Genomic DNA, 19,187 nt, shown 5'->3' with positions numbered 1-19,187 from the left:
AATATTTTTCAATTGTTCTTTGCACCACCTTAGGTTCAGAAAATAACTTTTGTTTCTCCATTTTCTTGGAGATTAAAAAGTTATTGATGTTGCTACCGTGATGAGCATCTTTGTATTCTGTAAAATGTGGTTCTTTAAAGTACCAAGACAAGGGCCAAGTTATTCTAAAGAACTACAGAACATAAAATGAAGTCAAAGGAAAAGGCTTTAAATCCTTTTGGTATCTAATTGGAACCTTTATTTTTTAAAGTGTTGGATAAAAATGTGCCAACTCATTCAAAGACAAAACACAGTAGCTAAACATTTTGTTAAGCAGAGATATAACAGAGTTAAATCTCTTAGACTAGTGTTTCTCAACTGGTGTGTAACTGGTCTGTTTGGATTGGGTCATGGACGGTAGGGGAAGAACAATGCAATGGTTCTCCCTCCATTCAAAGATTTTCGATGGCCGCCCCAAGCAACATTTTGGACTGCCAAGGCAAATGTAATGATAATCTCATACACAGCGCTTTATGCACGCCAAGTACATGTATGTTCGTGCCGCAGACTTCAAAACTGATGCAACCCCTTTGAATTCTAGTAAGAATTTTCAAGTGCGCTATGGAAGAAATCAGACCTCTTTAGCTGAGTAGACAGCCCGACATGCGGATGTGGGGGCTGGGTAGCTCAGCAAGTAAAGATGCTGACTACCACACCTGGACTCGCAAGTTAGAATCCAGGGTGTGCTGAGTGACTCCAGTCAGACTTCTTGAGCAACAAATTGGCCCGGTTGCTAGGGTGGGTAGAGTCACATTGGGTTAACCTCCTTGCGGTCGCTATAATGTGGTTCTCCTCTCGGTGGGGCGTGTGGTGAGTTGTGCATGGATGCCACGGGAATAGCGGGAAGCCTTCACACGCGCTAGGTCTCCGTAGTAACGGTGCTCAACAAGTCACATGATAAGATGCGCGGATTGACTGTCTCAGACGTGGAGGCAACCTTGAGAAATATTTCCTGGAGTAAAAGAAGTTACCTGGTGGTGAAGGTGATGGCGAGGGCAGCAGCCAGGTGTGGCATCAGTCTCAGGTGCTGCGTTTGATGCTCAATGATCTTCACCTCATCCTGGTCCTTTGGACCAAACTGTCTGCGACTGTGAAAGAGAGTTTTGAGGATGGGAAGAGTAGAGTGGTTTTAGTACTTATAACTTTACACAAATAAAGTTAGCAAGCGATTTTATCACACAAACATCATGTTTACATGTATGATGTTCATGTCTCGTGTGTATATTCATGTTTATTCACTGGCCCCATTCACCTCACTATAATAGCAACCGCAACTGTTGCTTTTTTGTTTTTGAAATAAACAAGGGTCGAGTTAAAATGATTATTTGTGGAAATCAACAAATGCAGTCAAATGAGCTTAACTTGTATTGAACGCAGAACATTCATTTTAAGTGTTCAAATACATTTGGAGCCATTGTCCACAGAAACCTTGATCATTGTCACATATAATCAGACATAAAAAGGCACACAGAGGGTTCAAAGCAAAGGGTCAGACATCCGACAGCACACCTGGATTGTAGCAGACGACGACACAGCCTATAACCTTCCAGGTAACCCACTTTACTAACCACACAGCAACAGTGTGTATTTGTGTGCATGTATTAGTGTGTGTGTATGTGTGTTTTTGCAAGTGTGTAGAGAGAAGAATATTTGTGGTGGCCGTTTGTTGCTTGTGTGTGTTTGCATGTTTCTGCTGAAGTCAGGCTTGTGGTACTACACTTGAGCTGTGTACACCTGTTACCCTTGAAGTACCGCAAACTGTATCTATACATCTAACATGCTGCAGGTGGCTTCCCCACAGAACAGACGAGGGGTGTGTGTGTGTGTGTGTGTGTGTGTGTGTCTATGTGTGTGACTGTGTGTGTGTGTGTGACTGTGTGTGTATGTGTGGTTTTAAAGGTGAGAAGCCCACACAGAAATCCTATTACAACTTGCATCATCTATAGTCTGAGTGTCTCCACTTGAAGGCAGATATTTGTCTGTTTCTGGTTGTTTAAAATCAAACAGACAACTTCATGTGTTTTAATCTACAGCACAAAACAAAAGAGATACCAGTACTGTCTGATTCCCAGACAAATGACTCTGAGTCGGTTGTTTTGAATCTACAACGCAAAATATACAACGCTACCAGTGAAGCCCGATTCCTGAACAAATTACTTTGATTATGTGCTGGATCTTTCGATTGTACAGCGCAAATCATACATTGTGACCATTGCAGTCCGATTCCCGAACAAATGACTGAAATCTACAGCATGAAACATACAGTACAACCAGTGAAGTCTGATTCCCAATCGAATTACTCTTATGAGCCGGTTCTTTTGAATCTACAGCAAGAAACATACAGCACGACCAGTGTAGTTTGATTCCTGAACGAATGACTCTTTTCTGAATCTTTTTTTTTTTTATCTATAGCACCAACATACAACCAGTGTAGTAAGATTCCCAATCGAATGACTTTCGTGAATCAATTATTTTCTATCTACAGCCCAAAATATACAGTGCTACCAGGGTAGTCTGATTCCAGAACAAAATGACTCCTATGAGTCGGTTCTATTGAATCTATTCCGCAATACATCCGTACAGTATGACCAGTGAATTCTGATTCTCTAACAAATGACTCTAGTGTGATTCCCATGTGAATAACTCTTTCATGAGTCTGTTCTTTTGAAATTACAGTGCAAAACATACAGCACTACAGTGTAGACTGATTCCTGAACGTACAAATCTCATGATTCAGTTATTTTCAATCGACACTGCAAAACATACAGCTCTTCCAACCAAATGAATGAATCTTATGAGCCAGCTCTTTTTAGTGAATCAAAAAATTACTGAACTACAAATCATTCCTTTCATAATTTTTTTTATGAGTCGTGTAATGTGTACAGTACAATGTGTAGTTAAAGTTGCAGATTGTATTTTGTTGCACTTAGTGGCATTATTTAAGAACAAATAAATCAATAAAACATCTTAACTACTATTGAAGAAAAAAAAAAAGAAGATTTATTAAGGAATTGTTCATTTACATTTATGCATTTGGCTGACGCTTTTATCCAAAGCGACTTACAGTGCACTTATTACAGGGACAATCCCCCCGGAGCAACCTGGAGTTAAGTGCCTTGCTCAAGGACACAATGGTGGTGACTGTGGGGATCGAACCAGCAACCTTCTGATTACCAGTTATGTGCTTTAAGCCCACTACGCCAATTTAACTATTAAGGAACCGGAATCGATAAATGACTTCAAATTCCATTCCCTAATGGTGAATGAGGCTGTCAGTCCCTAACATTCTGGCTAACATCTCCTTTTATTTTCCACAGAACATAGATGATGCAAGCGGAGTGGTGGTGGCGTAGTGGGCTAAAGCACAGAACTGGTAAGCAGAAGGTTGCCGGTTTGACCCCCACAGCCACAACCATTGTGTCCTTGAGCAAGTCACTTAACTCCAGGTTGCTCCCCCCGGAGATTTACATTGTCCATGTAATAAGTGCTCTGTAAATCTCTTTGGATAAAAGCATCTGCCAAACGCATAAATGTAAATGTAAATAAATCCATAGACACAACAACATGAGAGTGAATAAATGATTACAGAAACATCATTTTTCCCCTGAAGTTATGTTCCAAACCTCGTTAATAGAAAAATATAAAACTATTTATTTAATGTTGTTGAATTTAAGAATAAAAACAACATATTTTAAGTATATTGGACTGAATACAAAATATTCAGATAAATACAAAAATCTAAGTAGTTTGAGTGTAGGGAGACCGACTCAATTGCATCGTTCGCAGTGATTCATGGGACTGGGCGGTCACTGCAGAGCTCTTTTAGTGCGCTTTGTTCGCCGTGATTCACTGATTGGTAGATCTTTCTCTTCAGGATTGCGGGTAGTGTAGTTCTTCACTTTTATTTTAAATGAATGTGTTTAATAGTGGATTCCTGGTGAAGTTGATATGAAGCCGATCGAAGGCTTTAACAGACATTTATCATCGATAAAACAACCTTTGAGCTCACGGTAGGTCTGTTTTCTTTAGAGGTCTAAAAGTTATTGTTAATAATTAAAAAAATATTATGGGATTTTTACTTCCGGAACCAGACTGTTGCACTCTATAAGACAAGAAATGTGCATTAAGAAAAGTATCCAACGTCAGTTTTGATTTGGTTGATTTTAGGTAGCTTTTGGAGATGTGTACATTGACCTAGACTAGAGCTTGGGTATCAATCTCTAGAGCTGTCAATTTACAAATGTATATATATATATATATCAGTCAACTTTTCCCCAACATTACAACTGACCAATAAACACATGCAAACAAATGACTACTTTGCAACTTTGTCTACTGAATGTTTAATTGTCGAGTCTTCAATTTTATCTAAAACCCTTCCTTTCAATAGTCTCAATTAAAAGGGTTTTGTGGTGTTTTTGTAACAAGATAAACTCAACCCCAGAGGAGGTGTGGTGGAGGTGAACGCTTATAACCTGATAACTGCATGAGTAAGTGTGGTTTCTCCATCACACCTGCTGGGGCCTGAATGCTCATACATGTTTTGGTACCAAAGTCATGGCTCTTTGTTTCTCAGAAAAGTGTGTGTGGGTGCACAGAGGTGTTTTGCAAATGGAAAACCTGCAACTATAGAAAGCAAACATTTCCTTTCTAACTTTATTTTCTGCACTTTGGGGATGCCATCTTCAGAAACAACCCTGCAGCCACCCACGCATACACATGGCACACACGCGCACACACACACACACACACACACACACACACACACACACACAGAAAGCCACATGTGAGGAAGACAGAGAGCAGCAGAGTAGGAGCGGCTGTGAGTCTCCCTCTGAACGGGATGTTCTCTGTGGTGAGGAGTCACTCCACACATCACAACGCTCTCATGTTTGTTTTCAACTCATTTCTTGAGTTTGTTTATTCAGTCTCCCCATGACCACATAAATAGCTTTTGCAACTTATATACACAGTTTTTATGTCAATTTGTATGTTTGAAGTAGTGCGGCTATAAAATTCTGATAAATGATTACAGAGAACGGTTTTAATGTGATGACACACAATATTTTGAATCTGTCACAAAAATAAAATAAAAACATATTGTCTCCAAACTATGACCAAATAATGGTTACCTGATGATATTTTCAATCCCATAAATCTAACCCTGACCTTTCCACATCTGTAAATGTTCATAAAATCATCCTTTAGTATGTTTATTAAACTAATATTCCATTCAGGTTCAATACAAGTCAAGCTCAATCGTCAGCATTTGAGGCATAATGTTGATTACCACAAACATTAATTTCAACAGATCACTACTTTTCTTAAAAACAAAAAAAGAGGCAAAAATCGATTACAGTGAGACACTTAAAATGGAAGTGAATGAGGCCAATCTGTAAACGTTACAATACTCACTGTTTCAAAAGTATAAAGCTGCCCAATACGTTGATCGCGATCTAACAGTGGATCGCAAAGGCAATGCTGGTAGATCGCACAAAAATGTAATGTACTTTCGTTAAATTTGAATAAAAATAAATATAATGTCTTTCCTTCTTTTAGTTTCTGTCTGACTTGCACTTGACGAGTAAATATTGACCAGGTGAGGTTTTGTTTATTCAGTTGCCATGACAACTAGGTTTGCGCATAAGCGAAATTGCGATGCTACTGCCCGGATTAGCCAAAATTGTCTGATTCCATTCGCGCTCTGTTCTCAGAAGTCCTTGGAAAGGCGCGTATGCGCAAACTTAGTTGTCATGGCAACCGAATAAACAAAACCTCGCCTGGTCAATATTTACTCTTCATCAGAATAAGGTAAATGCCCTGGCTATTGTAATCTATTGTGCTGTACTGCCCTGCAAAAGCAAAAGACCTTCACTCACTAGAGTGTGAAACTGAGAAAAATGACTTTAAAGTTTCTGTTTTGTCCAGACAAAAGTATTATAGGTAGGACTCCCAAAATTTCACAACTAGTTGCTATACTGAAGAAATGTTTGTATGCAAAAAATCTTGAGCTCAAAATTGACCTTTGACCCTTGTTTGGCAGTTACTGTACTCTGCCTTTGTATCATGTGCCAAAAATCAGGAGTCATGCAAAGGCAAAAGGCCGTAACTGACATATAATCAATATTTACTTGCTGTTCACCATACTTACATCCATTATAAGAACACCTAACCAAGGTCTAGTCATCATGGTATTTGTTTTAAATTATATAGAAGACCTTTGGTTGTTCCTTAGTGCGGCAACACTAACACAGTTAAACAGTATAACAGATAAGTTACTTTGCAGTACAGTATGTACAGTATGAATAAAGATAATTTAATTATAATTGAATACAAAGGTATATGTATTTAAATGCAAGACATAGAGTAATAATTAATTAAACATTGGACCAATACATTAGAGATTAGAGACTGCTCATTCCAAGTTTTTTACTGCGCCCAAATAAAATCTTACTGAAAGCTAATTTTTTGAGATATCAACCTAAAATTTGGAACACAACTTGTCCATAGGTATATATGACAAAGCATTCTTGAAATACAACCATTTAAGTTTGGATAGTGATTTTCATGTCTATGCGAAAAAAGGGGAGGGGTGACAGTTAAAGGGTTAGGGTTAAGGGCCACCAAACTGCTCAAGATGCTCAGTCAGCGAACTCGACTTGGATTACTACTTTTTAATTCTGAGATAATATAGACAGAGTATACCGAAAAAAGTTGGAATTACTTTTACTATTTAGGTTAGCCTACTTTGTACGGACATTAGCGATAACCAGCTGTAAAATCTGACGTGAACACCTGCAAGAAGGAAATATGGCTCAAACACGTATGGATTGATGTGGATACAGCAGATGACGTGCATTGCTATGGATTATATCTTCTATGGATTATATCGGATTGCATGGAAAGGTAGGATGCCTCTGTATTTAATATTTGGTTTTCAGCATCTGATGTGAGGCGAGTGTCAGCGTCAACGTTAGCGCTAATTTACGTGACACAGATTAAATTTAGCTAGCTCCGGGCTGTCACTGACATTGACAGATCTGAACCATCGCCCTATCACATCGCTATCACAGAGTAATAATACAAACAAGCAGTCGGCAGTCTACTCCCTTTATTTCAAAGATGTGTCGTGTGTATGTTACGCGGTTTGGTGACAATAAAAGAGCGGTAATCTTTGACAGTATGACAAAGCCAGAGTACAGTAACATCACAGCGGCACCGTAACATCTCTCTTGATGCCAGGCGAAACAAAGTCAGAACACCTTAACTCAACTTAAGCGTGCCGGAACAAAGGCTAAGAGCCGTAACAAGTGTTACGGCGTTCTGCTGTGGTTTCTCGTATGGTTTTGGATGTTACGGTTGTCATAGCCCTTTAATTTCTCGTTAAAACAATCAAATTGACTCACGATATTTATTCACATGATAAAGGAGGTCTTGAATACCCCAAAAATGACATTAACTCATTTTTGACCAAACATGATGTTACGCCGTTTTGCCTTTGTAGGGCAGTATAGGTGTTTTGGGTTTAGTTTTAAAACTGAATGATATCAACATTGAACATTATTATATATTTTTTTATTAATTAGAAGATGAATTCCATGTAGGGATACATGCAGTAGTCCCAACAAGCATTTTCTAATTTTAAATGAAACTGTGTTTTTTTAGTTGGTAGATCTTATTGAGTTGGTCATTTAAAAGTAGATCATCACACAAAAAAGTGTGGGCACCCCTGGTGACACATATGTGTGTTAGCATGATTTTAGTGTGATGGGGCGATGACGACATTATGCTGTAACCCTAAAACGACCATTAAAATGATCATTTAAACAACTTTACAGCTCAAATACACAAGTTTTAAAATAATATTTAATCCAGGACCTTATTTAAAATTGTAAGCTTTATAAATAAATGTATATATTTAATTACATTTGAATTTATTTAAAATTATAAGCATATTTTTGCCTTTAAATCCTCCAAAGATTGGCCCCATTCACTTCCATTGTAAGTGCCTCACTGTAACCTATTTGGCTTTTTTTTTTAAATAACGAGGGATGAATCAAAATACATATATATATATATATATATATGTTTTTTGTGGTAATCAGCATTATATCACAAATACTGTCAATTGATCTTAAATTGTTATAAACCCAGAATATTGTATAGTCCCCACATCTTACAGGATTTCTGTTTTAATGAACATAAGGTAAAACCTGAGCAAAACATCCAATTTTTCTTTTCATACCTGTGACTGTAGCGTACTGCTATGATGAGCCCCAAATGTAAGAAGAGATGAACGTGAAGGCAAACTGAACTCCTGATAGAGGTCTGAACTATGAAAATGCTTCTGTGCTTGAGTAATAAGTGCATGCCTCCCTCTTGTGGCCATGATGAAGCTGTTCGATTCCAGAAAATTTGAAATCTACTCCAATTCTGATTCCTGGTTTTAAAGAAATCGACTCGACTCGAAAATCTTGACATTTTCTATTGAAAGGTCTATTCTAAAATAAAATCATATTTATACAGTATGCATGTCCCATTGCACATTGCTTCAACCCCAAAGGATGAATCTGAGGGAAGGTTAGCCCAACAGATAATGTTAAAAGCAGTGAAATTGTCTGTTATCGCTCATCAGTTGTTCATATTTAGAGGTTTTAATTAAGTAATTGTCCACTCCCTTTTATACATTGAATAAAATGTCCGAACAATACTTCAGTTTGATGATTTGATTTTTTTAGCCATTTAAAATCCAGGTTCTTGTACAAATTTGGTCAATTTCATACAATGTAAAAATTGTATTCTACATCTGACTTAATGTAATTTTTTTAATGTTTTTAACCTAATTAAGTGAAAGTAACTATATATACTTTTACATGCCGTGTTCTGCCGTTCTCTGGTGAAATGAACATTAGAGGCGCTACATCAACTGTGCATTTTATTTACTTTCACACAAATCACGAGTACAACAGCTGATTATGACTTTACAAACACTTATTTTTCACTCTGTTACTCACTGGAATGTTATGATATCGAAACACTTTTATTCGAACGCATTATTGAAAAAACGATCAATTTTAACGCTTGTATTACAGACCCACCTACATTTATACACTTATTCAAGTGTGAAAATTTGCTTTTTTATTTCGTTCTTTTTGGACACTATCGATATGGTTTAGACTAAAGTTTTAGGTTAGGGAGGCACGTTTTACTCATTAAAACCTCCATCAAACATTCACCTATCATTTCAGTCGCTTTTGGCGCCCCCCCGCTGGATATTTCACTGGGAAACTGCAGCCAAACGTGTAATACAGAATGTAATTTTGGCTTGCAAAAATTTTGCCATGGTCACGTAAATTTCATGAGATCAGGCTGGAAAAAGAAGAGTTTACAACAACTTACACATTTTTCAACTTCGTTGCCATGACGTCGCAACTCTGTAAACCCATTAATCTCGGTAATTTAGTAGTCCACCGCGAAAATTAAGATTTTAAATGATACAGTTCAAATAATACAGTGTACAATAGAGTTTACAACAATTTACAAATTTTTCAACTTCGTTGCCATGACGTCGCAACTCTGTAAACCCATTAATCTCGGTAATTTAGTAGTCCACCGCGAAAATTAAGATTTTAAATGATATAGTTCAAATAATACAGTGTACAATAGAGTTTACAACAATTTACGAATTTTTCAACTTCGTTGCTTTGTTAAAATAAATTTTTTTGGTAATCAACATTATGCCACAAATGCTGTCAATTGAGCTTAACTTGTATTGAACCCGGAATATTCCTTCAATATCGGGAAAGTTGCCATTAGTCTTTATGCCAGTTTTCTGACCTTGACTATTTGTTTAATCCACAGTAAAACACCAACAAACTACGTATGTCGGTCTGGAGAGCAGCTGTCTTGTATGCGGGCTTGTGTGTGTATGGTGTATCATCGCTTAGCTGCAGTCATTTGTAAATCTGTAATTTGTATAAGTGCTGCTAAGACTTCTGGGATGATTAGTAGTTTAGTGATCAAGGTTATAAACGCAATCTGAACAACTTCCACTATTGTTTAATCCTGTCTGATACTTTCCATTTGTGTTTACAGATTCATAACACTAATTACTGAGACAAATCTGGATTGATCAAGTACATGTGTGTTTGAATATGAGTAGAGGCAGATGAGTGTAAGAGTTTCCTGACCTTCATTGCAGCCATTGCCTGTACGGTGAGACCCAACCGGGTGGGTGTCAGTGCAGCGAGCATTGCATTGAAACGACTGCTTCTGCTGATGATAGGAGACGAGTACACACCATCTGCTGATACAGAACCAAACCTGCACAACACACACACATACACACACACACAATGACCACCAGTCAGTTAATAAGATACATGCAGCCTCCTACTGTACTTTCATTTAGAACAATTATATACGGTTATACATTAAATATATTGTACACATCCTGCATGTTTTACAAGTTGTGTCCTGATAACTTTAGATGACATTTACAGTGCTAAGTGCTTCAGAATGAATTACAACATAGTGCAGGTGTCCAAACCTAAATTAATTACTTAAAGTACCCCCCGTAAAAAATAAAGGGTGAACTTTCAATATATACAGTATAATCAATATTAATAATGACTATTTTTTTAATGCAGAATTGGAGTTTTATATTATTATTATTATTATTATTACATTTATTTCTTTAAAAATAAAATTGTATATATATATATAAATATAAACTTTATATATATACATTTTACATTTACAATTACTTATACATTTATTTAATAAAGGAAGTTTTACATTTACATTTTAAATTTACTTATTAAAATTATTAAATAATTGTATTAATTTTTTACTTCCTACATTTATTTCTTAAAAAAATACATTTAAAAATTTACATTTTACATTTAATTCCTACATTTATTTCTCCAAAAAAAAAAATTTTTTAGATTAACTTACATTTATTTCTTAAATACATTTTTTATTTACTTCTACAAAAAGAAATTTGACTTTAAAATTTTACATTTTCTTGAAGAAATTTGACATTTACATAAATTTCATAAAGGAATTTTTTAATTTGCATTTTACACTTTGTACATTTATTTATTTATTTATTTGTTGTATCCCCTTTTTCCTCCCCAAATTTGGAATGCTCAATTCCCACTACTTAGTCGGTCCTCGTGGTGGCGCGGTTACTCACCTCAATCCGAGTGGCGGAGGACCAGTTGCCTCCGCTTCTGAGACCATCAATCCGCGCATCTTATCATGTGACTCGTTGTGCATGACACCGCGGAGACTCAGAGCATGTGGAGGCTCATGATACTCTCCGTGATGAACTCACAACACACCACACGCCCCATTGAGAGCGAGAACCACTAATCATGACCACGAGGAGGTTATCCTATGTGAGTCTACCCTCCCTAGCAACCGGGCCAATTTGGTTGCTTAGGAGACCTGGCAGGAGTCACTCCGCACACCCTGGATTCAAACTCGTGACTCCAGGGTTTGTTGTCAGTGTCAACACATTTTTCCTGCAGTTCCATCACAAACCCCAAGCGGATCACAATAAATAAAACTTTCCACTATTTCTTAGCTTTTTCTAATTTGACTATTTACTTCATATTGCAGATATTATTATCATCCCTTTCTACTCCGATTATTGAACAGTTTATTCTTTTTTATTCAACTTACATTATTATATAGCACACAATACTGTATATTTCATGAGATAACTAATGCTAATGTCTGTACTAAAGTCTAGCATATCTACTTTTGTCACCTGTACCCCAGTGTCTGTGTATCTATATGCAAATATTTATGGTCGGGTTAGAGTTAACATTAGGGATACCCCTAAGATAACCCTAAAATTGGGTTTTGTTTTGTTCTGTAAGGTCACCTAAAATAAGCATAGACCACAAGCACTTACAAAAGTCTGTGGGGCATAATGGTACAATAATAAATGTGCAGTTTTCATAATGCCCAATTGTTAGCACTTACTTTCTGAGCAGATTTTCTCATGGTATCTGTACATGATCAAATATCAAAATGCCGTTGTCAACCCCGTGCAGACCTACGTAAAAAGACGCATCAATTATAACAGTGAGATTTAGAAAATCAGTAACTTCAGATGGGCTGTGTTGTAAAAACTGGGATGTTACAGTACCTTCCTTGTGCTTCATGTCAGTCGCTGTCACTCCAGGACACATGACTCCATTCTGATCTCGGATTGGTACAATAAAACAGTGGGGACCTGGGATAGGTGGAAATGTAGAAGTATGTTAATGATGACTTAAGTAACAAGGACAGAATTAATAAAAGTGAGTCACTGTACTTCGATTACTATTACAGTAACACTTTCATATTTTATGTAAAAATCAGTCTGTATGCGTCTATAAAAATAGCTTTTTCAGTACAAATGAGGGTGTTTAGAACATGACAGACATGATGGCCAAACACAGCAACTAAATGTAAGGTTTTGATGAAAATAATGATAATGGACACAATAATTCAAGTCTTACCATGAGATTATCCATTTATATAAAGTTGAGCAACTACAGAAGCATAGTTTCCTTTCAATGCATTCCCAATGTACATTTTCTGGGCATCTTCTGAAGGTGTGTGGATAATAAACTCCTTTGAAAGAATTCAACATTTAAAAAGGCTTAAAACTGTGTCTGTTTCAAGTATTTTAAAGAGCACCTATTATGGTTTTTAAACATGCCTAATTTAGTTTTAAAGGTCTCATACAATAGATTTACATGCATCCAAGGTCAAAAAACACTTTCATTTACTCAGAATTTAAATTGCAGCATCACCTTTTTTACCCAGTGTCAAAACGACTCGTTCGATGATCCGTTCTAAAGCATTCATTCTACACTCCGCCTTTCAGAGAGCATACTCTGCTCTGATTGGTCAGATGTCCCAGTCTGTTGTGATTGGTCAACCGCTTAGTGTAGTGTTTGAGGGCGGGTCAAAGCTGTTCACGAGTAGCCAATGAAGACCAGAGGTGGGTTTTTTGTTACCAAATTACATGGGTTAGTACAGGAAGTAAGTCTGGAATAACTATTGACTCGTTTCAGGTGTTCAGAATCGGTTCTTTCTTTTAGGAGTCAATTTGTCGTGCACTTTGATTTTTGAAACTTTGCAGACTTTTTTACATTCACAAACAGCTATATAACACACACTACATGAACGTTAATATTTGAAAACCATAATAGTTGCTCTTTAAGAGTATACTGTACTGTGAGCAATGATTTGAGACTAGCACAAGAAATTAGATCATTTTAATCAGTCCTTAAATCAAAGGAACAGTTCAACCAAAAATGTTAATTCTGTCACTATTTACTCATGTAATTTGCAATCCGTATGGCTTTTATTCTACTCTGGATAACTAATGTAAAATTTTGTCGAATGTCCATGCTTCTATTTTCAATACAACAAAAAGACGATGTATACCGTCAAGCTCCCAAAGGCATATAATAGCACCATTAGAGTACTTCTTGAGACCTGTGCGCTTTATTTCAAGTCATCTGAAACCGTACAATAGCTTTGTGTGAATCTGAAAATCTCCCATACTTTCAAATCTGCCGCATTTATGATACATTCATTAACTACTGCACTACACCTAAGACTACATTACCACATATGCAGAAACTGTTGCACAAACGTCATTGGCTATATAGTGCACAGTAGTCGAATGGACTACTTTTAATGTTCTTTTATGGTCCTTTTTGGAGCTTCACAGCCCCTAGTCACTATATGCTTTCACTGCATGGAAAAGAGCAGCGAGAACATACTTTAAAATGTACATTTTTGTATTCCACAGAAGAACGAGAGAAAGGCATATGGGTTTGAAATGACATGCCGGTGAGTAAATGATGATAGAATTCAATAAAATTGTATTGAAATCATATTTAGTATAGCAATCCCTTCACTTGTAGAGGGGAATGCAGATGTAAAGTAGACTTTAAGGTAAATTACCTGAGTGGATTGATCATATCGGGCCTCGGTAAGAATGCCCCGTACATTGCTACCATGCCCTTTCTCAGTCATTGCAAACATGCCTGTAAACTGCAACTCCTGCAATTTAACATAGAGTCATACAGAAGATAAATCAAGGCATCCACAATTTTTTGTTTATGTTTAGCTGGCCGATGCGACTGTAGTCTAAGACTATGAGTCTTCATCTTCTCATTGAAGATATTTATCAAATGTTCAAATTATTTCTTTGGGGGTAAAACATTTTAGAGTGTATAATGTTACGTAGCGCATCTTTAAATCAATATTTGTTGAATTATTTGCAATAAGCAAACAGTAAACATGTACACAGCATCAATAATGAGTAGGACTTTTTTATATGCAAACATTATTATGCATAGAGATGTAGAGTATGCATGCATTTGAAGTGTGTCCATGTAAAGCACTTACTGAAACCGGCTGATACCATTTCACCTTCTGTTCTGGGCTCCCAAGATTAGTGACAGCACCTCCATATAGTCCACACACAACACCGAGCTGAGGGTTACAGGAAGGACTATTCAAATGAACACCTATCATTTGGAATAAATGCAAATGTGTAGTCTCATGCATGCAACATGCAAATTAACTTCAGAGCAGTTCCATATTCCGTTATAATAGAAACCAAAAGCAAGGAAAGATGCTAGAATATAGTAGAAAATAATAACCTTGACTCCTGTGGCCATGTCCGCTGTGCAGATGAGTTCGGTGATCCCCAGGCTCTTGGCTATAAAGCCTTTTTGTTTTTCTTTAAGCTAAATTTAACAAAAGGCATACAAAGAGACTTTTAAGTGCATATTGCATTAAAAAGCACCAATAAGTACCATGGTACCATGCATCTGAACCATAGTACTACAAGGTATTACACTATCAAAAAGTACCAATGTACTACCATGTTTTACAGGTACCATGGCAATACTATGTTACCATGGTCCATTCATCCATCCCTTTTCTATGGCCACTTATCCTAGCACTGGAGCCTATCCCAGTTGTCTCGGGTCATAAGTGTGGCAATACACAGGACAGGTGGCGAGTCCACCACAGGGATATCACACACAGACAAACACATTCACACTCACACCTACGAGCAATTAAGAGTCTCAAATTCACTTGACCTACATGTCTTGGACTGTGGGAGAAACCGGAACACCCGAAGGAAACCCACGTGAATATGGGAGAACATGCAAACTCCTCAGAGAAAAGGCTGAGGCTGAGCCGGGACCTGTGACCTTCTTGCTGTTAGGTGACAGTGCTACCCTGTGAGCCACCCATGTTACCATGGTAACATAGTGTTTTTGGTAATAAAAGTAATTCAAGTACAATGTTTTTGGACATGATACCATTGCAATACCATTTTTACAAGTAATACCATGGCAATACCATGTTTTTACAAGTAGTATCATGGTAATACCGTGTTTATACCATGCAATACCATGTTTTTACAAGTAGTATCATGGTAATACCGTGTTTATACCATGCAATACCATGTTTTTACAAGTAGTATCATGGTAATACCGTGTTTATACCATGCAATACCATGTTTTTACAAGTAGTATCATGGTAATACCGTGTTTATACCATGCAATACCATGATTTTACAAGTAGTATCATGGTAATACCGTGTTTATACCATGCCAATACCATGATTTTACAAGTAGTATCATGGTAATACCGTGTTTATACCATGCCAATACCATGACTTTACAAGTAGTACCATGGTAATACCGTGTTTATACCATGCAATACCATGTTTTTACAAGTAGTATCATGGTAATACCGTGTTTATACCATGCAATACCATGTTTTTACAAGTAATACCATGGCAATACTATGTTTATACCATGGAAATACCGTGTTTTTACAAGTAATACCATGGCAATACTATGTTTATACCATGGAAATACCGTGTTTTTACAAGTAGTATCATGGTAATACCGTGTTTATACCATGCCAATACCATGTTTTTACAAGTAATACCATGGCAATACTATGTTTATACCATGGAAATACTGTGTTTTTACAAGTAATACCATGCAATACCATGTTTTTACAAGTAGTACCATGGTAATACTATGTTTATACCATGGCAATACCATGTTTTTACAAGTAGTATCATGGTAATACCGTGTTTATACCATGCCAATACCATGTTTTTACAAGTAATACCATGGCAATACTATGTTTATACAAGTAGTGCAATCGAAATACCACATTTTTACAAGTAGTACCATGGCAATACTATGTTTATACCATGCCAATACCATGTTTTTACAAGTATTATCATGGTAATACCGTGTTTATACCATGCCAATACCATGTTTTTACAAGTAGTATCATGGTAATACCATGTTTCTACCATGGCAATCCCATGTTTTAGGGATATGGTACCATGGTAAAACATTTTTTTTACATGAACCATGGTATTACAATAACACATAATACAAATATATCGTAAGATGTGAAGTGAAAATAGGTAACGAAAATGTACCATTCATTTTTTTTTAGATATTGCAATACCAAATGCTTCGATCTATCTCAGAGTGTCATGCAAATACAATTGTCTTTGAACACGGTAGTCATTCAGTATAGTTCAAAGGACTATCAAATTACCATCTGATACCTTGGTACCACTAAGACTTGTATAAGAGACGATATGTAGCGTGCACATTCTTCTCTGTACCTGATTTATGAGGTGTTTCCTCATCAGTGGTAGTTTGATGATGTAGGCCTAATACAGTCTTTCTGCAGTCAGGTCTCTATTCTGATCCAGAGTCAGTTCATAACTGCATGAGGGGAAAACAAACTCTTTTTGATACAAATGTAAAGTCACAGGAATTTAAATCTTTTAAAAATCGCAACAAACAGTGCAATGCCTCCATCAAGTGTCTAGTTGCTAAGAGATTGTTATATATTTAATTCTGTTTAACTTAGCAGTCTTCCTGTCATTTGTTTTAAGAAAACACTTGTTTTCCTACCTGCTGGACTGAAACAGTTCACGCTTTGAAATCTCTTCCCGAAAGGCATCTTTAATCTCCCAGAATTCTCCATCCAGATATCTGGCCAGGCTGCTCGTGGATTGTATTTGATCCATGGATGAACACAACATGACTGACTTCACTGTGTGTTCACTTAACTGTATTCGACTTCCGCGATTAGATGATGTCATCGTGTTGCGTGGCAACTCCACACTTTTTGTATTTATGAAAAAAAAAAAAAAACTCTTTATATTTATTGCCATAACTTACATAAAATATTCACATCAACTAGGAAGATCGAAAATAAAATAAATTAATATCAGGGAAAATATTTGTATATATTACAGTAAGCGGTTATATGTAAATAATACAGATAGGTGTAGTTTATTTGAAATTGTAGTGAATCAAAACTTTTGAAAATACGAATTTAACAGTATATTTAATGTATATTTCAAGAAAAAATAAATAAATATAAAAAACAAGTTCAATATTTGCTCAAACTAGAATGGACTAGAATTTTATATACATATTAAAGCAATATCACACGAGCAAGAGTGCGATATAGCCTCCATCAGCACTGCTGGGATTACAGCAGTGCCGATGTAGGGCCATATAGCACGATTGCGAGTGTGATATTGCTTATACAACAATTACAGTCAATTTAAAAAAATGCAGATACAGACACTGAAATATCACCGGTGAGTGTATTATTCCTGTGGATTCCAATTGATTTTGTTCCCTTTTGGTGGATTGACTACCTGTTATCAGTCGCCATATTCCTGCCTCCTGGATTTTTGCCTTTTCTTTCTTTTTTCTTTTCTTTTTTTGTAAACTGAGAATCGTCTTTGCCATATCCGTGGACTGGATTTTTTTTTTCTGCTGTTGGAAAGCATTTTAACTTTATTTTTCTACCCTCTTGACTATTTTTTGCTTGTGGATTACTTTTATTTATTTTTATTTTTTTATTAAACATTTGAACTTTACCCTCTGCATCCTTGGGTCTTTCTGAATCCATTCCTGACTTTACAAACCAGCTAACAATGGACCCAGCAGAGAGGTGTTAATTCCAGGAGGCCATTATTCAGTAGGGAGCAATCCTAGGTCATCAGCAGATTCAATTAAATCATACCAGTCATGCTCTTGAGGAAATGCTGGAGCGGATAGCCGAGATCACATCACGCCTTCAACATCTGTGCATCTCACCAATGCCGGTCCCCCACCCATGGCTTCTACCACTACCGCCGTCCCAGTTGCTGTACTACCCACCATCACAGCTCCTACTAGGCTGCACGAGCCCTGTCTCAACTTACCTGTACCATATTCTGGTGAGCCCAAGACCTTGTCAAAGGTTGTCAAAGAGGAGTCAAAGGTAGCGTTCGTTGTTTCCCTGCTCACCAGACGGGCTCGTGAATGGGGTATGGCAGTATGGGACAGGACACTGCCGTGCTGCTCTTCCTTCCAGGCCTTCTCTGAGGAGTTACGCAAGGTGTTTGACCATGCTGCCACAGGTACAGAGGCTGCCAGAGAATTGTCTGAACTTCGTCAAGATAAGATGTCTGTCTCTGATTACTCTATAGATTTCTGTATCTAGGCAGTTTCCTGTGATTGGAAACTCCAAATCCATCAAGGATGAGATCTACGCACATGATTTACCCAAGAGTCTTGACAGAGTGGTGGATCTGGCAATTCGGGTGGATAATAGATTGATGTTGAGGCACAGACACAGACACACATGCTGAGGTTACCACCAGAGTTTCCACCATTCTGCCTCCATGTATGCCTGAATCCAGCTCAATGGAGGAGCCCATGCAGGTAAGGAGAGCTCGGCTATCCAATCAAGAGTAAAAGAGAAGGCTGGACAACGGACTTTGCTTGTACTGTGGGGAGGCATGTCATAGAGTGGTCAACTGCCCTGTAAAAGACCATGCTCACCAGTAGACGAGGGGTTATTGGTGAGAACGTCAACCCTGGCGAAATCCTCTGAAATCAAGACTTAAGATCAATGGTGAGTTACATTCTATTCTTGCCTTGGTAGACTCTGGGGCCAAAATGTTTTTATAGACTCTGAACTCCTCACCAGATGGTCCATCCCTGTCACCACACTTAAGGCACTGTAAGGTGGTTAAGATGGGCAAGGAGGAGGCGAGAACCTGCTTGTCA

At 37.2% G+C, this 19,187-nt stretch overlaps 1 pseudogene; it reads right to left on the bottom strand.

The window, feature by feature from the left end:
- The window catches only part of LOC127617548 (acyl-coenzyme A oxidase-like protein), a 71,852-nt pseudogene extending 54,694 nt beyond the window's left edge, over window positions 1–17,158 (bottom strand).
- Between the last annotated feature and the right edge of the window lie 2,029 nt (window positions 17,159–19,187).

The sequence above is a fragment of the Xyrauchen texanus genome, chromosome 24 (genome assembly GCF_025860055.1).
Source record: "Xyrauchen texanus isolate HMW12.3.18 chromosome 24, RBS_HiC_50CHRs, whole genome shotgun sequence".
Taxonomy (NCBI): Eukaryota; Metazoa; Chordata; class Actinopteri; order Cypriniformes; family Catostomidae; genus Xyrauchen; species Xyrauchen texanus.
This window is presented reverse-complemented; position numbering and strand designations above follow the sequence as displayed.